This window comes from Scomber japonicus, chromosome 1 (genome assembly GCF_027409825.1).
Source record: "Scomber japonicus isolate fScoJap1 chromosome 1, fScoJap1.pri, whole genome shotgun sequence".
Lineage (NCBI taxonomy): Eukaryota > Metazoa > Chordata > Actinopteri > Scombriformes > Scombridae > Scomber > Scomber japonicus.
In genome coordinates this window covers 42,272,695-42,286,344 of record NC_070578.1, presented here as the reverse complement: position 1 = coordinate 42,286,344, position 13,650 = coordinate 42,272,695, and the positions used below count along the sequence as shown (strand labels likewise).

General features: G+C 40.6%; 1 protein-coding gene and 1 long non-coding RNA gene across 2 annotated transcripts in view; both read right to left on the bottom strand.

Moving 5' to 3' along the window:
* LOC128371968 (stonustoxin subunit beta-like) overlaps positions 1–13,650 on the bottom strand; it is a 185,420-nt gene that overhangs the window by 26,899 nt on the left and 144,871 nt on the right. The window lies entirely within an intron of this gene.
* On the bottom strand, positions 2,468–3,128 carry LOC128359917 (uncharacterized). The gene is made up of 3 exons (XR_008321474.1): positions 3,116–3,128; positions 2,671–2,844; positions 2,468–2,572 (listed from the first exon to the last, which is right to left on the bottom strand). It is a non-coding gene; the product is annotated as an uncharacterized LOC128359917 (long non-coding RNA).

Genomic DNA, 13,650 nt, shown 5'->3' with positions numbered 1-13,650 from the left:
ACTCAAAAAGCTGATCTTCAGTCAGCAGAGGAGATTTTCATATCAAACATCACAATGATGATTATACAGATATACTTATTATTAACATAAGGTATTTGAAATCAGTTAGTAATGTAATGTAAGCATAGCAAAACGTTTCTAATTAAATAAATAAATTAATGTGTCAGGAGAGGAGGATAAAATAAACGTGTCGAATATTGAGTACAAATCAAAACTTTACTCAGTACTAGTAAAAACATCAAAAATATAAGTAGAAAATATGAATCAAAACTTAAACTCAAAAATAAATGTGTGAAATATAACCATTGATTATTTAGCATGTTAAGGAGGAATATAAAAATACATCATACTTATTCAAGATACTCATCTATAAGCAATATTGGAGCCTTTACATCCATTAATCAAAGACTTCAGGTGCTGCTGTAGGAGTTCATACTCAGTCCTATGTGTCATCTTTACACATAGCAAGTCGTCCTCAAACTAAAAACAATACTTCAGCTCTTTGTATATTTTACACATTGAGCCATCACCACAGAGAGGTTCTAGGACTTCTGATGCGTGGTGATATGGATCATCAGCCAATCATCTACACAAAAAGAACAATTAAACACAAAATACATCTACAGTCCTGACATCGATGAATCACGTAGAAGGAAATATGAGTGTTTGAGTCTGAGACTGATCTGCTTCACAGTGCAGAGTTTCTGTCCACAGGAGAGACTCTCCCTCCTACAGAGGAACCAGAGAGACTCTCCCTCCTACAGAGGACACAGAGAGACTGAGGAACCAGACCAGACTCCAAACCCAGCATACAGAGGTTCAGCGAATGTGGTGTTGAAGGTGTGGAGGTGGATCAGTGTGTCAGCGGAGACTCTGTAGAAGGACAGAGTGCCAGCAGGACAGTCCACATACACTGCTACTCTGTTAGAGACAGAGGAGGAGGAGGAGGAGGAGGAGGAGGAGGAGGAGGAGGAGGAGGAGGAGGAGATGGATGTTTCTCTGTTATTGTGCCAGGCAGAGTAACGACCATCAGAGCACCGCAGACTCCAGGACTGATCATTCCTTCCAAACACACAGCCATCACTGTATCCTTTCCTGCTGATTCCTCCGTAACTCACTGATATATGAACTCTTCCTCTACACTTGACCTCCCAGTAACAGCGACCAGTCAGAACATTTCTACACAGCAGCTGAGGCCAGGAGACAAATCTGTCTGGATGATGAGGATATGACTGATCCTCCTCCACACGTGTCACCTTCCTGTTGTTATCAGACAGTTTGAGTTCTCTGTTCTTTGTGTTTGGATCCAGTTCCAGTTCACAGGCATCTGATGGAGAGAACGAGACACAATACAGCTGCAGTTATTGATCTATCATCTGTTTGATGATGACGTCATCTTCATCCACAGTAGGATGTCACTGACACACACACACACACACACACACACACACACACACACACACACTGTAACACACACACAGACTGACACACACATAGACTGTAACAGACAGACACACACACACATAGAAACACACAGACAGACTGTAGCTGTATAACTGTACAGATATTTAATGTTTTATGACTTTTTATTTATTGAGTTCTTTTATTTTTTGTGGTATTTTTGTTGTTCTGTTCTGGTTGTTAGTCTGAATGTTGACTTTATGCTTCTTGTCCCCCCTGTTTATTTTTGTTTGTTTTTAATTCTTGTTTTTTTCCACAATAAAATAAAAAATAAAGATAAAAAGCAGACTTACACTTCCTCAGACCTGGTGTCAACCATCGGACTCCAGCAGGCTGCAGGCTGAAACCGTGATAGAATCTAATCAGGTTTAACGTTCAACATTTACAGGAAACTTCAGTTAGAAAGAAGAAAAAGTCAAAGATTCAGTTGAGATCTGTGATCAGCTCTGTCAGAGAAAATGCTTCCAGCTCTTCCTCCTCACACAATGTATACCTGAGAGTGTCCACCGGTCTGTCCATACATGAGAGTGTCCACCTGTCTCTGCATACCTGAGAGTGTCCAGTCTCCAGTGTGGATCCTCCAGTCCAGCAGACAGCTTCTCTCTTGAACGTCCTGGATGATTGTAGCTCAGGTCCAGATCTCTCAGAAGGGAGGGGTTGGCCCTCAGAGCTGAGGCCAGAGAAGAACAGCCTTCCTCTGTGATCAGACATCCTGACAGACTGAACACACTCAGCAGTTCATCTAATGAGCTTAAAAACATTCTCAACTCAATAAACAATTTTATTTACTGTAGATTTGATATTGTAACACTTCAGCTCCGACAGTACAAAAAACATTCCTTGTATCAAAAACTCTTCATGTAAACCAGAAACTGGAGGGGAGCTAAAATATTATTTCATATGCATAGAAGTAAGGGGTAGGGTTAGTAAAAATTACCTGAGAGTTTCCAGTCCACAGTGTGGACTCTCCAGTCCAGCAAACAGTTGCTCCACTCCTGAATCCTGTAGGTCATTGTTACTCAGGTCCAGATCTCTCAGACTAGAGGACTGGGAGCTGAGAACTGAGGACAGAGCTGCACAGCTTCTCTCTGAGAGGTTACAGACACTCAGCCTGAAGAAGAATTTTAATAAGTTAATTCACAGATCCAGTATTTAAAGAAGGTCAGAACTTGGTGGGTATACCTTTACAGATTACAGTTCAATCCTGACCTGAGGGATTCCAGTCCACAGTGTGGACTCTTCAGTCCAGCAGAAAGCTGCTTTACTCCTGAATCCTGCAGGTTGTTGTTACTCAGGTCCAGATCTCTCAGATGGGAGGGGTTGTAGCTCAGAGCTGAGGCCAGAGAAGCACAGCCTTCCTCTGTGATCAGACATCCTGACAGACTGAACACACACAACAGTTCATCTAATGAGCTTAAAAACATTCTCAACTCAAACATTTTTTTCCCCTTTAGGCCTTTATGTTTACACTCAGCGCCCCCTGCTGTATGTTGGTGTCATTCAGATACATTTTAGGTTAGTAGAAGGAGAGAAAGCACATCCCGCTGGAGGCTGCAACTGCTGAAGCTCAGAGTTTAATCTGATGCCATTCTGTTTTTAGTTTGGCAGGAGACGAGACAAAATATCACTTCATATACACAGTAATAAAAATAACCTGAGAGTTTCCAGTCCACAGTGTGGACTCTCCAGTCCAGCAGAAAAGTGCTTCACTCCTGAATCCTGCAGGTTGTTGTTACTCAGGTCCAGATCTCTCAGACTAGAGGACTGGGAGCTGAGAACTGAGGACAGAGCTGCACAGCTTCTCTCTGAGAGGTTACAGTCACTCAACCTGAAGAAGAATCAGCAGAACAAAAGAAAATAATTAAAAACATTCGTTTTCTTCCAGTGATTAAAAGTTCCTTCTCATTAGTCATTAGTCTCTAAAGTTGTTTACCAACCATAAACACCAGTCGGCTCAGCATGCTGTGGTCAGGGAGCAAAAGGATGTGTGTTTTTAATGTGTGCTTATTACTTCCTTTTGACTATCAACAGAAAAAACAAACAAGGTTAACTGTGTTCTTCTTTCACTCTGAAGCTTGTTGTCTGCTCCTTTGTTGAGGAAATAATGTTTCAGCTGTTAATTCTCAGGAGGTGAAGACTTGTCATTGTGGGGGTGTTTTGTTGTGAAATGTGTTGTGGTTGATGATGGCAGCTAGCTGTCTCATTAGCTGGAGAGCTAATATCTGCAGGTTGTTTCTACTCAGATTGGACTGTTTTTGTTGTGTTCGATGCTGCTGGTTTGTTGATGTCAGTGGGACAGAGGCAAGGCACCAAGGATCACCAAAAAACATCACATCTGTTGGATTTTGTGTCTGAGTCTGTTAGACTCAGACACAAAATAGAAATCAGTCCACAAGCTGATATACCTAACTGAGAAAGTCTGTCGAAAGAATGTAAAATTCTTCATTCCTTCATAAGTCTTACATATAGAATCTTTAAATGATGTTAATCTGCATAGTTATGTGCAGGGAGGAAGCCAGATGTTGTAAATATGGGGTTTAGTCCAAACTGTGTCCCAGGGGAGATTTTTCCTGCAGCTATATGCAATATTTTTAGTGCCACGGGGTTCTAGCTCCGAGGCAACTATTAATCTTCTCCATACTTTTTATTATTCTTCCGCCGTTTTTTGGCGCGTAACTCCTCCCGCAGCTTTGAGAAAACCCCGACAATATATACATCAAAACGTGCGGCTCGATCGGGGGAGGGGTGCTATGACTTTTGGTGTTGAAATTCCAATTTTTCCCAAAGTTATTCCTAAAAAACCGGGAGATTTCTCCATTGAAAATGAATGGGAATTTTTTGAAAAAAAACCCAAAATTTCACCTTTTTTCAGAGTCACATAGCTCTCTCATACCTGCACGTAGAAATATGATTCAAACTTTAAAACAGAGGAAAATTTGTGCTCTCTGGAAAAATACCAAACTGTTTTTCCATAACATGTAAACTTTTCAAACTATGAGCAGTCAAACGAGGAGTGGAAATCACTTTTTCGTCAAAGTTAGAGTGGAAGCGGCAGTTAGCTAGAGTGTGAGAAGCAATAAAAATTAACCTTCATTTTTATTTTTAACTCGAGCTCACGGCCAAACGGTAAAAAGGAGACAAATAATTTTTTGTCAAAATGTAGACATAGGTGTTGGGATTCATAAAATGTGACTTTGACAGGCTTGGTCTGCACAAAATTTAAACGGGGGGGCCGAGACTGGCGGCAATCCCTGTCTCGCTCCCCACTGACTAATGTAATCGTCTTCTTTTTTCAAAAGAATCTCACTCTGTGTTCACACTGAGCTTACTCGCTCATTTTAAAGAATATCTGAATAAAATAAACACTGTCAGAATCTGCCGGCTTCTGTGTCTCTCACGGTGTTTTTGGTTTTTGGACAGGAGTTACGGTTTTCTCACAGTTTGCAATTGTTCAGGACCTTGTCAGAAGCCAAATTCTTTAGAATTTTGAGACATTTTTCTATGCAGATCCTGAAATCGCCATAGCAACCGCAGGGCCTTAGCTGCCCTTAGCAACCGTAGGGCCTTTTTTGTGATTGGCTAAACTGATCTAACTTTTTGTGATTGGCTAATTCTACCTGTCTGTCTGTTTTGCCAGTTAACTGAGGTAGCAGCCGAGCTAGTATTGATACTCTGTCTCTATATATACATATGAATTATATTGACAGTCTTACTGCTCAAATGCAGGCTGGTGTGTGTGTGTGTGTGTGTGTGTGTGTGTGTGTGTGTGTGTGCGCTAACAGGGTAAAGTGTAAAGTGCTGTAGTGTAGTGCTTAGAGTTAGTGCATGTTGCTACTGCCTTGTGCTCTGTGTGCTACTCTCTGCTTACATCTACTGTTACACTTGATACTGACCAGTAAGATGTACTTAATACTGCCACAGTAAAAGTTACTTAGTGTTATATGATCTGGGTGACTTTTGAACACTGGAAATAAATTGTGTACTTGTCCCGGCAGTAGCCGCGTGGCACTCAAAATTTCCCTGGAATTTTCTAGTTTTAATTGTTATTTGAAACAATTGAATGCCTAAAAATCTGTACATTATTTGGAAAAACATGAAAGTTACCAAAGAAAAATGTCCATCTGTTTTCATCATTCTGAAATCATAATAACAACATAAATGTTAACATATACACATTTGCAGCTGTAACAATAAGACATAGTTCTGTGTGCACCTACAGAGCTTTGTTGGAGGCTTTGACCACTGGCAGCAGCCTCAGAAGAGCCTCCTCTGAAGCAGAGTATTTCTTCAGGTCAAACACGTCCAGATCTTTTTCTGATGAGAGTAAGATGAAGCCCAGAGCTGACCACTGGGCAGGAGACGGTTTATGTGTGGAGAGACTTCCTGATCTCAGGTACTGTTGGATCTCCTTCACTAGAGAACGATCTTTCAGTTCATTCAGACAGTGGAACAGATTGATGATTCTCTCTGCAGACACATTCTCACTGATCTTCTTCTTGATGTACTCAACTGCTTTCTGATTGGTCTTTGAGCTACTTCCTGTCTGTGTCAGCAGACCTCGTAGGAGAGTCTGATTGGTCTGCAGTGAAAGCCCCAGGAGGAAGCGGAGGAACAAGTCCAGGTGTCCATTTGGACTCTTTAAGGCCTCGTCCACAGCACTCTGGTAGAAACGTGTTGATTTGCCTTTAAAGACCTTAGACCACCTGGATGTTGTTTGTTCTTTTTCCAGCAGATTGACTCCAGACTTGATGAATGTCAGATGGACATGAAGAGCAGCCAGAAACTCCTGAACACTCAGATGGACGAAGCAGAACACCTTGTCCTGGTACAGCCCTCTCTCCTCTTTAAAGACCTGTGTGAACACTCCTGAGCACACTGAGGCTGCTCTGATATCGAAGCCGCACTCTGTCAGGTCTGATTCATAGAAGATCAGGTTGGCTTTCTGCAGCTGCTCAAAAGCCAGTTTTCCCAGAGACTCAATCATCTTCCTGCTCTCTGGACTCCAGTGTGGATCTGTCTCAGCTCCTCCATCATACTTGACCTTCTTCAGTTTGGACTGAACCACCAGGAAGTGGATGTACATCTCAGTCAAGGTCTTGGGCAGCTTTCTTCTCTCTCTGCTTTTCAACACATCCTCCAGAACTGTAGCAGTGATCCAGCAGAAGACTGGGATGTGGCACATGATGTGGAGGCTTCGGGATGTCTTGATGTGGGAGATGATGGTTCTGGCTTGCTCCTCATATCTGAATCTCTTCCTGAAGTACTCCTCCTTCTGTGGGTCAGTGAACCCTCTGACCTCTGTCACCATGCCGACACACTCAGGAGGGATCTGATTGGCTGCTGCAGGTCGTGTGGTTATCCAGAGGCGAGCAGAGGGAAGCAGTTTCCCCCTGATGAGGTTTGTCAGCAGCACATCCACTGAGGTGGACTCTGTAACATCAGTCAGGATCTCAGTGTTGTGGAAGTCCAGAGGAAGTCGACACTCATCCAGACCGTCAAAGATGAACACAACCTGGAACTCTTCAAACCTGCAGATTCCTGCTTCTTTGGTTTCAGTAAAGAAGTGATGAACAAGTTCCACCAAGCTGTACTTTTTCTCTTTCAGCACATTCAGCTCTCTGAAAGTGAATGGAAATGTGAAGTGTATGTCCTGGTTGGCTTTGTCTTCAGCCCAGTCCAGAGTGAACTTCTGTGTTAAGACTGTTTTCCCAATGCCAGCCACTCCCTTTGTCATCACTGTTCTGATTGGTTCATCTCTTCCAGGTGAGGCTTTAAAGATGTCTTCTTGTCTGATTGTTGTTTCTGGTCTGTCTGGTTTCCTGGATGCTGTTTCAATCTGTCTGACCTCATGTTCATCATTGACCTCTGCAGTCCCTCCCTCTGTGATGTAGAGCGGTGTGTAGATCTGATTCAGAAGGGTTGGGTTTCCTGCTTTAGCGATCCCCTCAAACAGACACTGGAACTTCTTCTCCAGGTTAGACTTGAGTTTACGTCGACACGTTCCTGAATGAACAAACAACAAATGAAATCAGTGAGTGGATCCTACAGAAAGTCTAGAAATCTGAACATGTAAGTGTGTCTGTGTAGTTTTTCCTCCTCCATCAGTTTTATTCAGCTCATCAGTGGAGGACAAACAGCCTCTGATCTGATGCAGATGTGTGCAGCATATTTACAGCAGAGTTTGAAATATAAACCTCTCCCATGTTGCCTCCATTTCCTCTCCATCGTGTTAAATCTGTTAAAATCCTCTTACTGCTCTGCAGACGCTCAGCCAGCTCCTCCTGCTTCATTCTCCTCAGGAAGTGCAGTGTGATCTTCAGAAATGCCTCTCTGCTGCTCCTCCTCTGCCCTTCCTCCTCACCATCCAACACCTCCTCATCCTCACTCTGACTCTCTAAGGATTCTGGGTCATCTGGACTCAGACCCCTCTGGACTCTCTTAAGCTCGTTCTTCACAAAAGTGAGGATGTTCTCCTCCAGCAGCTGGAACAGAAAGATAACGTGAACATTTCATTTAAACTGGTAGAACACAACATGTGATTCATGTGTCAGTCTGAAGGCCTGCTGGTCTAAACAGAGCAGCATGGACACTGTTAGGACCTGAATGCTACTTTACTATTTCATCTGTGGTTGATGGAGTTCATAGTAAAAATTAATCACTGTGTCATTAGTTTATTTGAGAATCAAAAATAAAAAAAAATTAAAATGGCTTGTTATTTCATAATTTGTTTATGAATGTGATACAAAAAAAAATTACCAATAGTTTTTCAGACTTTTGACTTCACGCTCAGGTCAAAAAATGAAAACTAACAAAACGGACCCGGGGCCAAATTTGTTTTTGATATTTAACTTTTCCAAATTCCGTTGCCCAGAAGTTATTTATTTACTTTTTCTTCTGATGTGTGAGGGACTGCATGACACAGTCAGATGCACAGACTCACATTGAATTTAAAAGTTGGAAGGGATGGACCAGATGCTTTATTGTAAGTAGGTCATCTATGTAGTAAAAATGTGCCATTATTTTTGAAATTGGTGTCCTATGATTGGGAAAGAAAATAAGTATTGATGGTGTGTCACGGCCAGCAGAATACCAAAGAACACGTTTGTGAGCTTTGAATATCTTTTTACAGAGGCTTATTTTCATTTACAAAACTTTTCCTCATCAAGTACTGGAGTGCTGGAGTCAGTTATGTGGATTATTGTAAATGTATGAGGGCTGCATGGTGCTGGATGCAGACACAAGTTACATGTCGGTTAACACAGTCACTGTTATTCTGTTCTGTTTTCAGAGTTGGAAAAGTGATATAATATATTCAGGAAACAAAGTCAGGTGTAACAAAGCACTGCAAAGCTACCTGGCTGCAGCGTCTCTATTTTAGCTCCTGTGGTTTCTTCTTCCTCCTCTTCAGCCTTGTATCATGAAACAAGTGTTCTTCCATATAAACTGATATTTTAGTATTTAGTGCTATGACATTTTACTGACACTAGTTTAACATGTGTTTTGGGAGACCCACATTGTACCGTCCTTGAAGGCACCACTACAGAAAATGAGGAAACATAATTTGTTGTCTAATGCGCATCTCCAAAGTCTGCTGGATGACAACTTTTACCACCAACTGAGCGGGGAGCTCTGGGTGCAGATGGAACTTAAACATTGTTTTATCTGCATATACTACCCATGCTGTGTTTGTACATGTACACACCATAAATATGGAGTCCAGCTGTGTTTGATGCTGCTGTGCAGACTGATCACTGGGAACCTCTGAGCTCTGCTGCTGAACTCTGTGGACAAAACATCACGTTTAAGGACATTTAATGACTCAAATCTGCACTCAGCTTATTAAAGATGTTCTGTTATGATGACTAAATGAACTCCTGTAAATGCTGCTCTGATTACTGGATGTTAAATTCTTACCTTCCATCAGCAGGTTGTCCATCTTTAAACTCAGTAGGATGATCCATAGAGTCATCACTCTTCATAGACACACAGCTGGGTTCAGGAGAGTCTGTTCTCTGCTGCTGCATCCTGATACAAAAATAAAATAATGCAGTTAAAACCAAAGAACTGAAGGATTGATCATCAGTTTAAATCCCAGAATTAAACAGAAATCTTTCAGAACAGAGTGACTGATGAGTTCAAATTCCTCCAGTGATGAAAAGAGGATGGCAGCGACTTGGTCATGAGTCAACAGAAGAAGAAGGAAGTGAGGATGTTCAACAGAAGTCCTATGGCTCAGTAACAATCTCATTTTCTTTATTTCTTTGATTTGTCTTTAATGTTTTTCTTTAATAAATGAAAAACATTCTTGTGTCTAACAATCCTTTCTGTCAATTATGAATCTGTTCAGTCAGTTTATCAATCCTGAGATCAATATTCTGACCTTTGCTCAGCAGGGTCCATCTTTGAAGTTAGCTCAAGACAGACACATCCAAGTTAGCTGCTGCTTTGATTATTGATGTGATGTTTTCAAAGTTACACACACATATTGATATAGTGACCATGTTGCAGTCTTATAACACTGAACTCTTTGACATGTGACTGTTGCACAGGTGAACACTGTGATGTCACTGCTGAAACTATATATTGATTCCTCTTCTCAGGAGAGTCAGATAATAACAAACTTCACTTTTAAATTATTACCTTCCATCAGCAGGTTGTCCATCTTTAAATGTAATAGGATGATACATAGAGCTGTCACTCTTCATGGACACACAGCTGAGTTCAGGAGAGTCTGCTCTCTGCTGCTGCATCCTGATACAACATAAAATTATGCTGTTAAGACCAAAGAAATGAAGGATTAATTATCAGCTTAAATCCCAGAATTAAACAGAAATCTTTCAGAACAGAGTGACTGATGAGTTCAAATTCCTCCAGTGATGAAAAGAGGATGGCAGCGACTTGGTCATGAGTCAACAGAAGAAGAAGGAAGTGAGGATGTTCAACAGGAGTTCTATGGCTCAGTAAGGCAAGGCAAGGCAAGGCAGTTTTATTTGTATAGTGCATTTCATACTCAATGGCAACTCAATGTGCTTTACATAAAACAGGTAAACATGCAATTTGAGAAACATTAAAATATATAATTAACCCCCCCCCCCCCCACACACACACACACACTAATAATAACAACAAAGTACAGAAAAATAGAAAGAGAGAAATAAAATGCTAGAATAGAGCATTAAATATAAGATTGCAGCATAAAGTAATGATTAGCTTTAAAATCATTAAAAGGACATAGAGTGCAAATGAAAGATTAAAATGTAAAGTGCTTTAAAAGAGTTCAATCATAAGCTCAGGAGAAGAGAAATGTTTTTAACCTGGATTTTAAAATGATTTCAGTTCTGCTGGTAGTTTGTTCCAGTTGTGTAAAAGCTGCTTCATCATGTTTAGTTTGAACTCTGGGCTCAACTATCTGACCTGAGTCAGTAGATCTCAGAGCTCTGGGCTCAACTATCTGACCTGAGTCAGTAGATCTCAGAGCTCTGGGCTCAACTATCTGACCTGAGTCAGTAGATCTCAGAGCTCTGGGCTCAACTATCTGACCTGAGTCAGTAGATCTCAGAGCTCTGGGCTCGACTATCTGACCTGAGTCAGTAGATCTCAGAGCTCTACTGGGTTTATATTCTACTAACATGTCATTTATGTATTCTGGACCTAAACCATTCAGTGATTTGTAGACCAGTAGCAGAACTTTAAAATCTATTCTATAGCTGACTGGGAGCCAGTGTAAAGACTTTAGAACTGGAGTAATGTGCTCTGATCTCTTTGTTCTGGTTAAAACTCGAGCTGCAGCGTTCTGAATGAGCTGCAGCTGTTTAATGCTTTTTTGTGGGAGTCCAGTCAGAAGACCGTTACAGTAGTCGAGTCTACTTGAGATGAAAGCATGAATCAACTTCTCCTGGTCTGTTTGAGACATAAAACCCTTCACTCTGGATATGTTCTTAAGCTGATAGAAGGCTGTTTTGGTGATTGATTTGATGTGACTGCTGAAAGTCAGATCTGAGTCTATCAGCACGCCAAGGTTTCGGACTTGGTCCCTAGTTTTTAGAGAGAGTGACTCCAGATGTTTACTGACAGCAATCCTCTTCTCTTTATTGCCAAAAACAATGACCTCAGTTTTGTCCTGATTTAATTGAAGGAAATTTTGGTTCATCCAATTAGTGACTTGCTCTAAACAGTGACACAATGACTGTATTGGACTGTAGTCATCTGGGGACAGTGCTAGGTATATCTGTGTGTCATCTGCATAACTGTGATAGTCTACATTAGAGTTCTGCAGAATTTGACCCAAGGGCAGCATATATAGACTGAACAGAAGGGGTCCAAGAACTGACCCCTGAGGAACTCCACATTTCAGAGCCACTCGATCAGATTCATAACTTCCAATGGTCACAAAATAACTCCACTCTTCCAAGTAGGACCTGAACCAGTCGGGGACTGTTCCCCTGAGTCCTGCCCAAGTTTCCAACCTGTTCAACAGTATACTGTGGTCCACAGTGTCAAATGCAGCACTGAAATCCAACAGGACCAGAACGGACACCTTGCCTGAGTCAGTGTTCAACCTTATGTCATTTAACACTCTAATAAGTAACAATCTGTGTTAACTTCAATAAGTAAAGATGGAAATATAAACATCCCAGTTCACCTTCAGATGGATGAACACAGTATCAAATAGCTCTGTAGTAAGACCGGATAATTCACAGACTATTTTATTTGTATCCTCAAAATTTCTCAACACAAAAACATGAAAGTGTCCTTGATAACTCAATGAAGAGTGAATGTTATGACCATTGGCTTTAATTCTTTCACTTTTAATTGTGAAAAATCAGTTTTGTTTTTGCCCCGCTTTATCCCTCAACATTCAATAATAAGATTTTATTATTGTTTTTATACATATATTTTAATTTTAGACACCATCCAAATATTGGCAATTTTCTTCCATGTGAGGTTTTCTTTTAACCATATACAGTGCTGTGAAAAAGTATTTGCCCCCTTACGGATTACTTATTTGTTGCACATTTGTCAAACTTAAATGTTTCAGATCATCAAACAAATTTTATTAGAGAAATATAATCTGAGTAAATACAAAATGCAGTTTTTAAATGAAGATTTAATCTATTAAAGGAAAAAATCTATCCACACCTACCTGGCCCTATGTGAAAAAGTAATTGCCCCCCCCAAGTTCACTAGCCACACCTCGGCCTGAATACTGCCAGACCTGTAGAATGTCTGACAAAGTGGAGTAGATTAAAAGATCTCAAAAAGTAACACATAATGCTTTGATTTAAAGAAATTCAAGAACAGATGAGAAGCAAAGTCATTGACCCTAACTAACCCTAACCCTGAAACATGACGAAGTGTGATGAAAAAGCAAAAACAGAAGGAATCCGTAAAGGGGCAAACACGTTTTCACATCACTGTATTTAACATTCCCCAACACAAAAATATGAAAGTATCCCTGATAAATTAACAATAAGCCAGGTTAATAAAATATGAAAAATATCCAGAGTTGTGTAAATAGTCAACGTATTCTCATCAGTGAGTTTCCTTCTGGGAGTCCATGACGTCACTGGGAATGCCCACTGATGTAAAGTCTTGTTTCATCCTCATCGTGTGTATCTGAGCCACAGAGGCTGTAGACAACTATGAACAGAAGATTTGAGACATGAACATTTATTTCTCTTTTTATTCCTCACAACAAGTAACATTCGCTGAGGATCATGGGTAGGCTAATGTAGCCACTCCCGCTAATGTCCAAAAGAGCAGAAACAAAACATATTTCTCACAATCGAAAGTGAAATAATTAAAACCGATGGTCACAACATTCACCCAACATTTCGTTAAGTTATCCACGACACTTTTTGTGTTTAGAAATGTTGAGGATATAAATAAAATCGTCAGTGAATTATCCGGTCTTCCCGGGACTTATAAAGACACAACAGGGGGAAAGTCTCCTGGTTAAATGTTAAATAATATAGCATTTATATTTATATTAAGTAATATATAATGTTCGTGGATTACTGGATTTTAATCAGTAGATTAAATCTTGGGGCTATTTTATGAACTGCTGTGAGAGTTGGTTGCGCAGGCGCTCAGATCGCTCATGTTAATGCATGTATTTAAATTCGTATGATTCATATCATACGAACAGAGGATGAAATAGTAGCTTAAGCATGAATGCGAAAGGGTTGT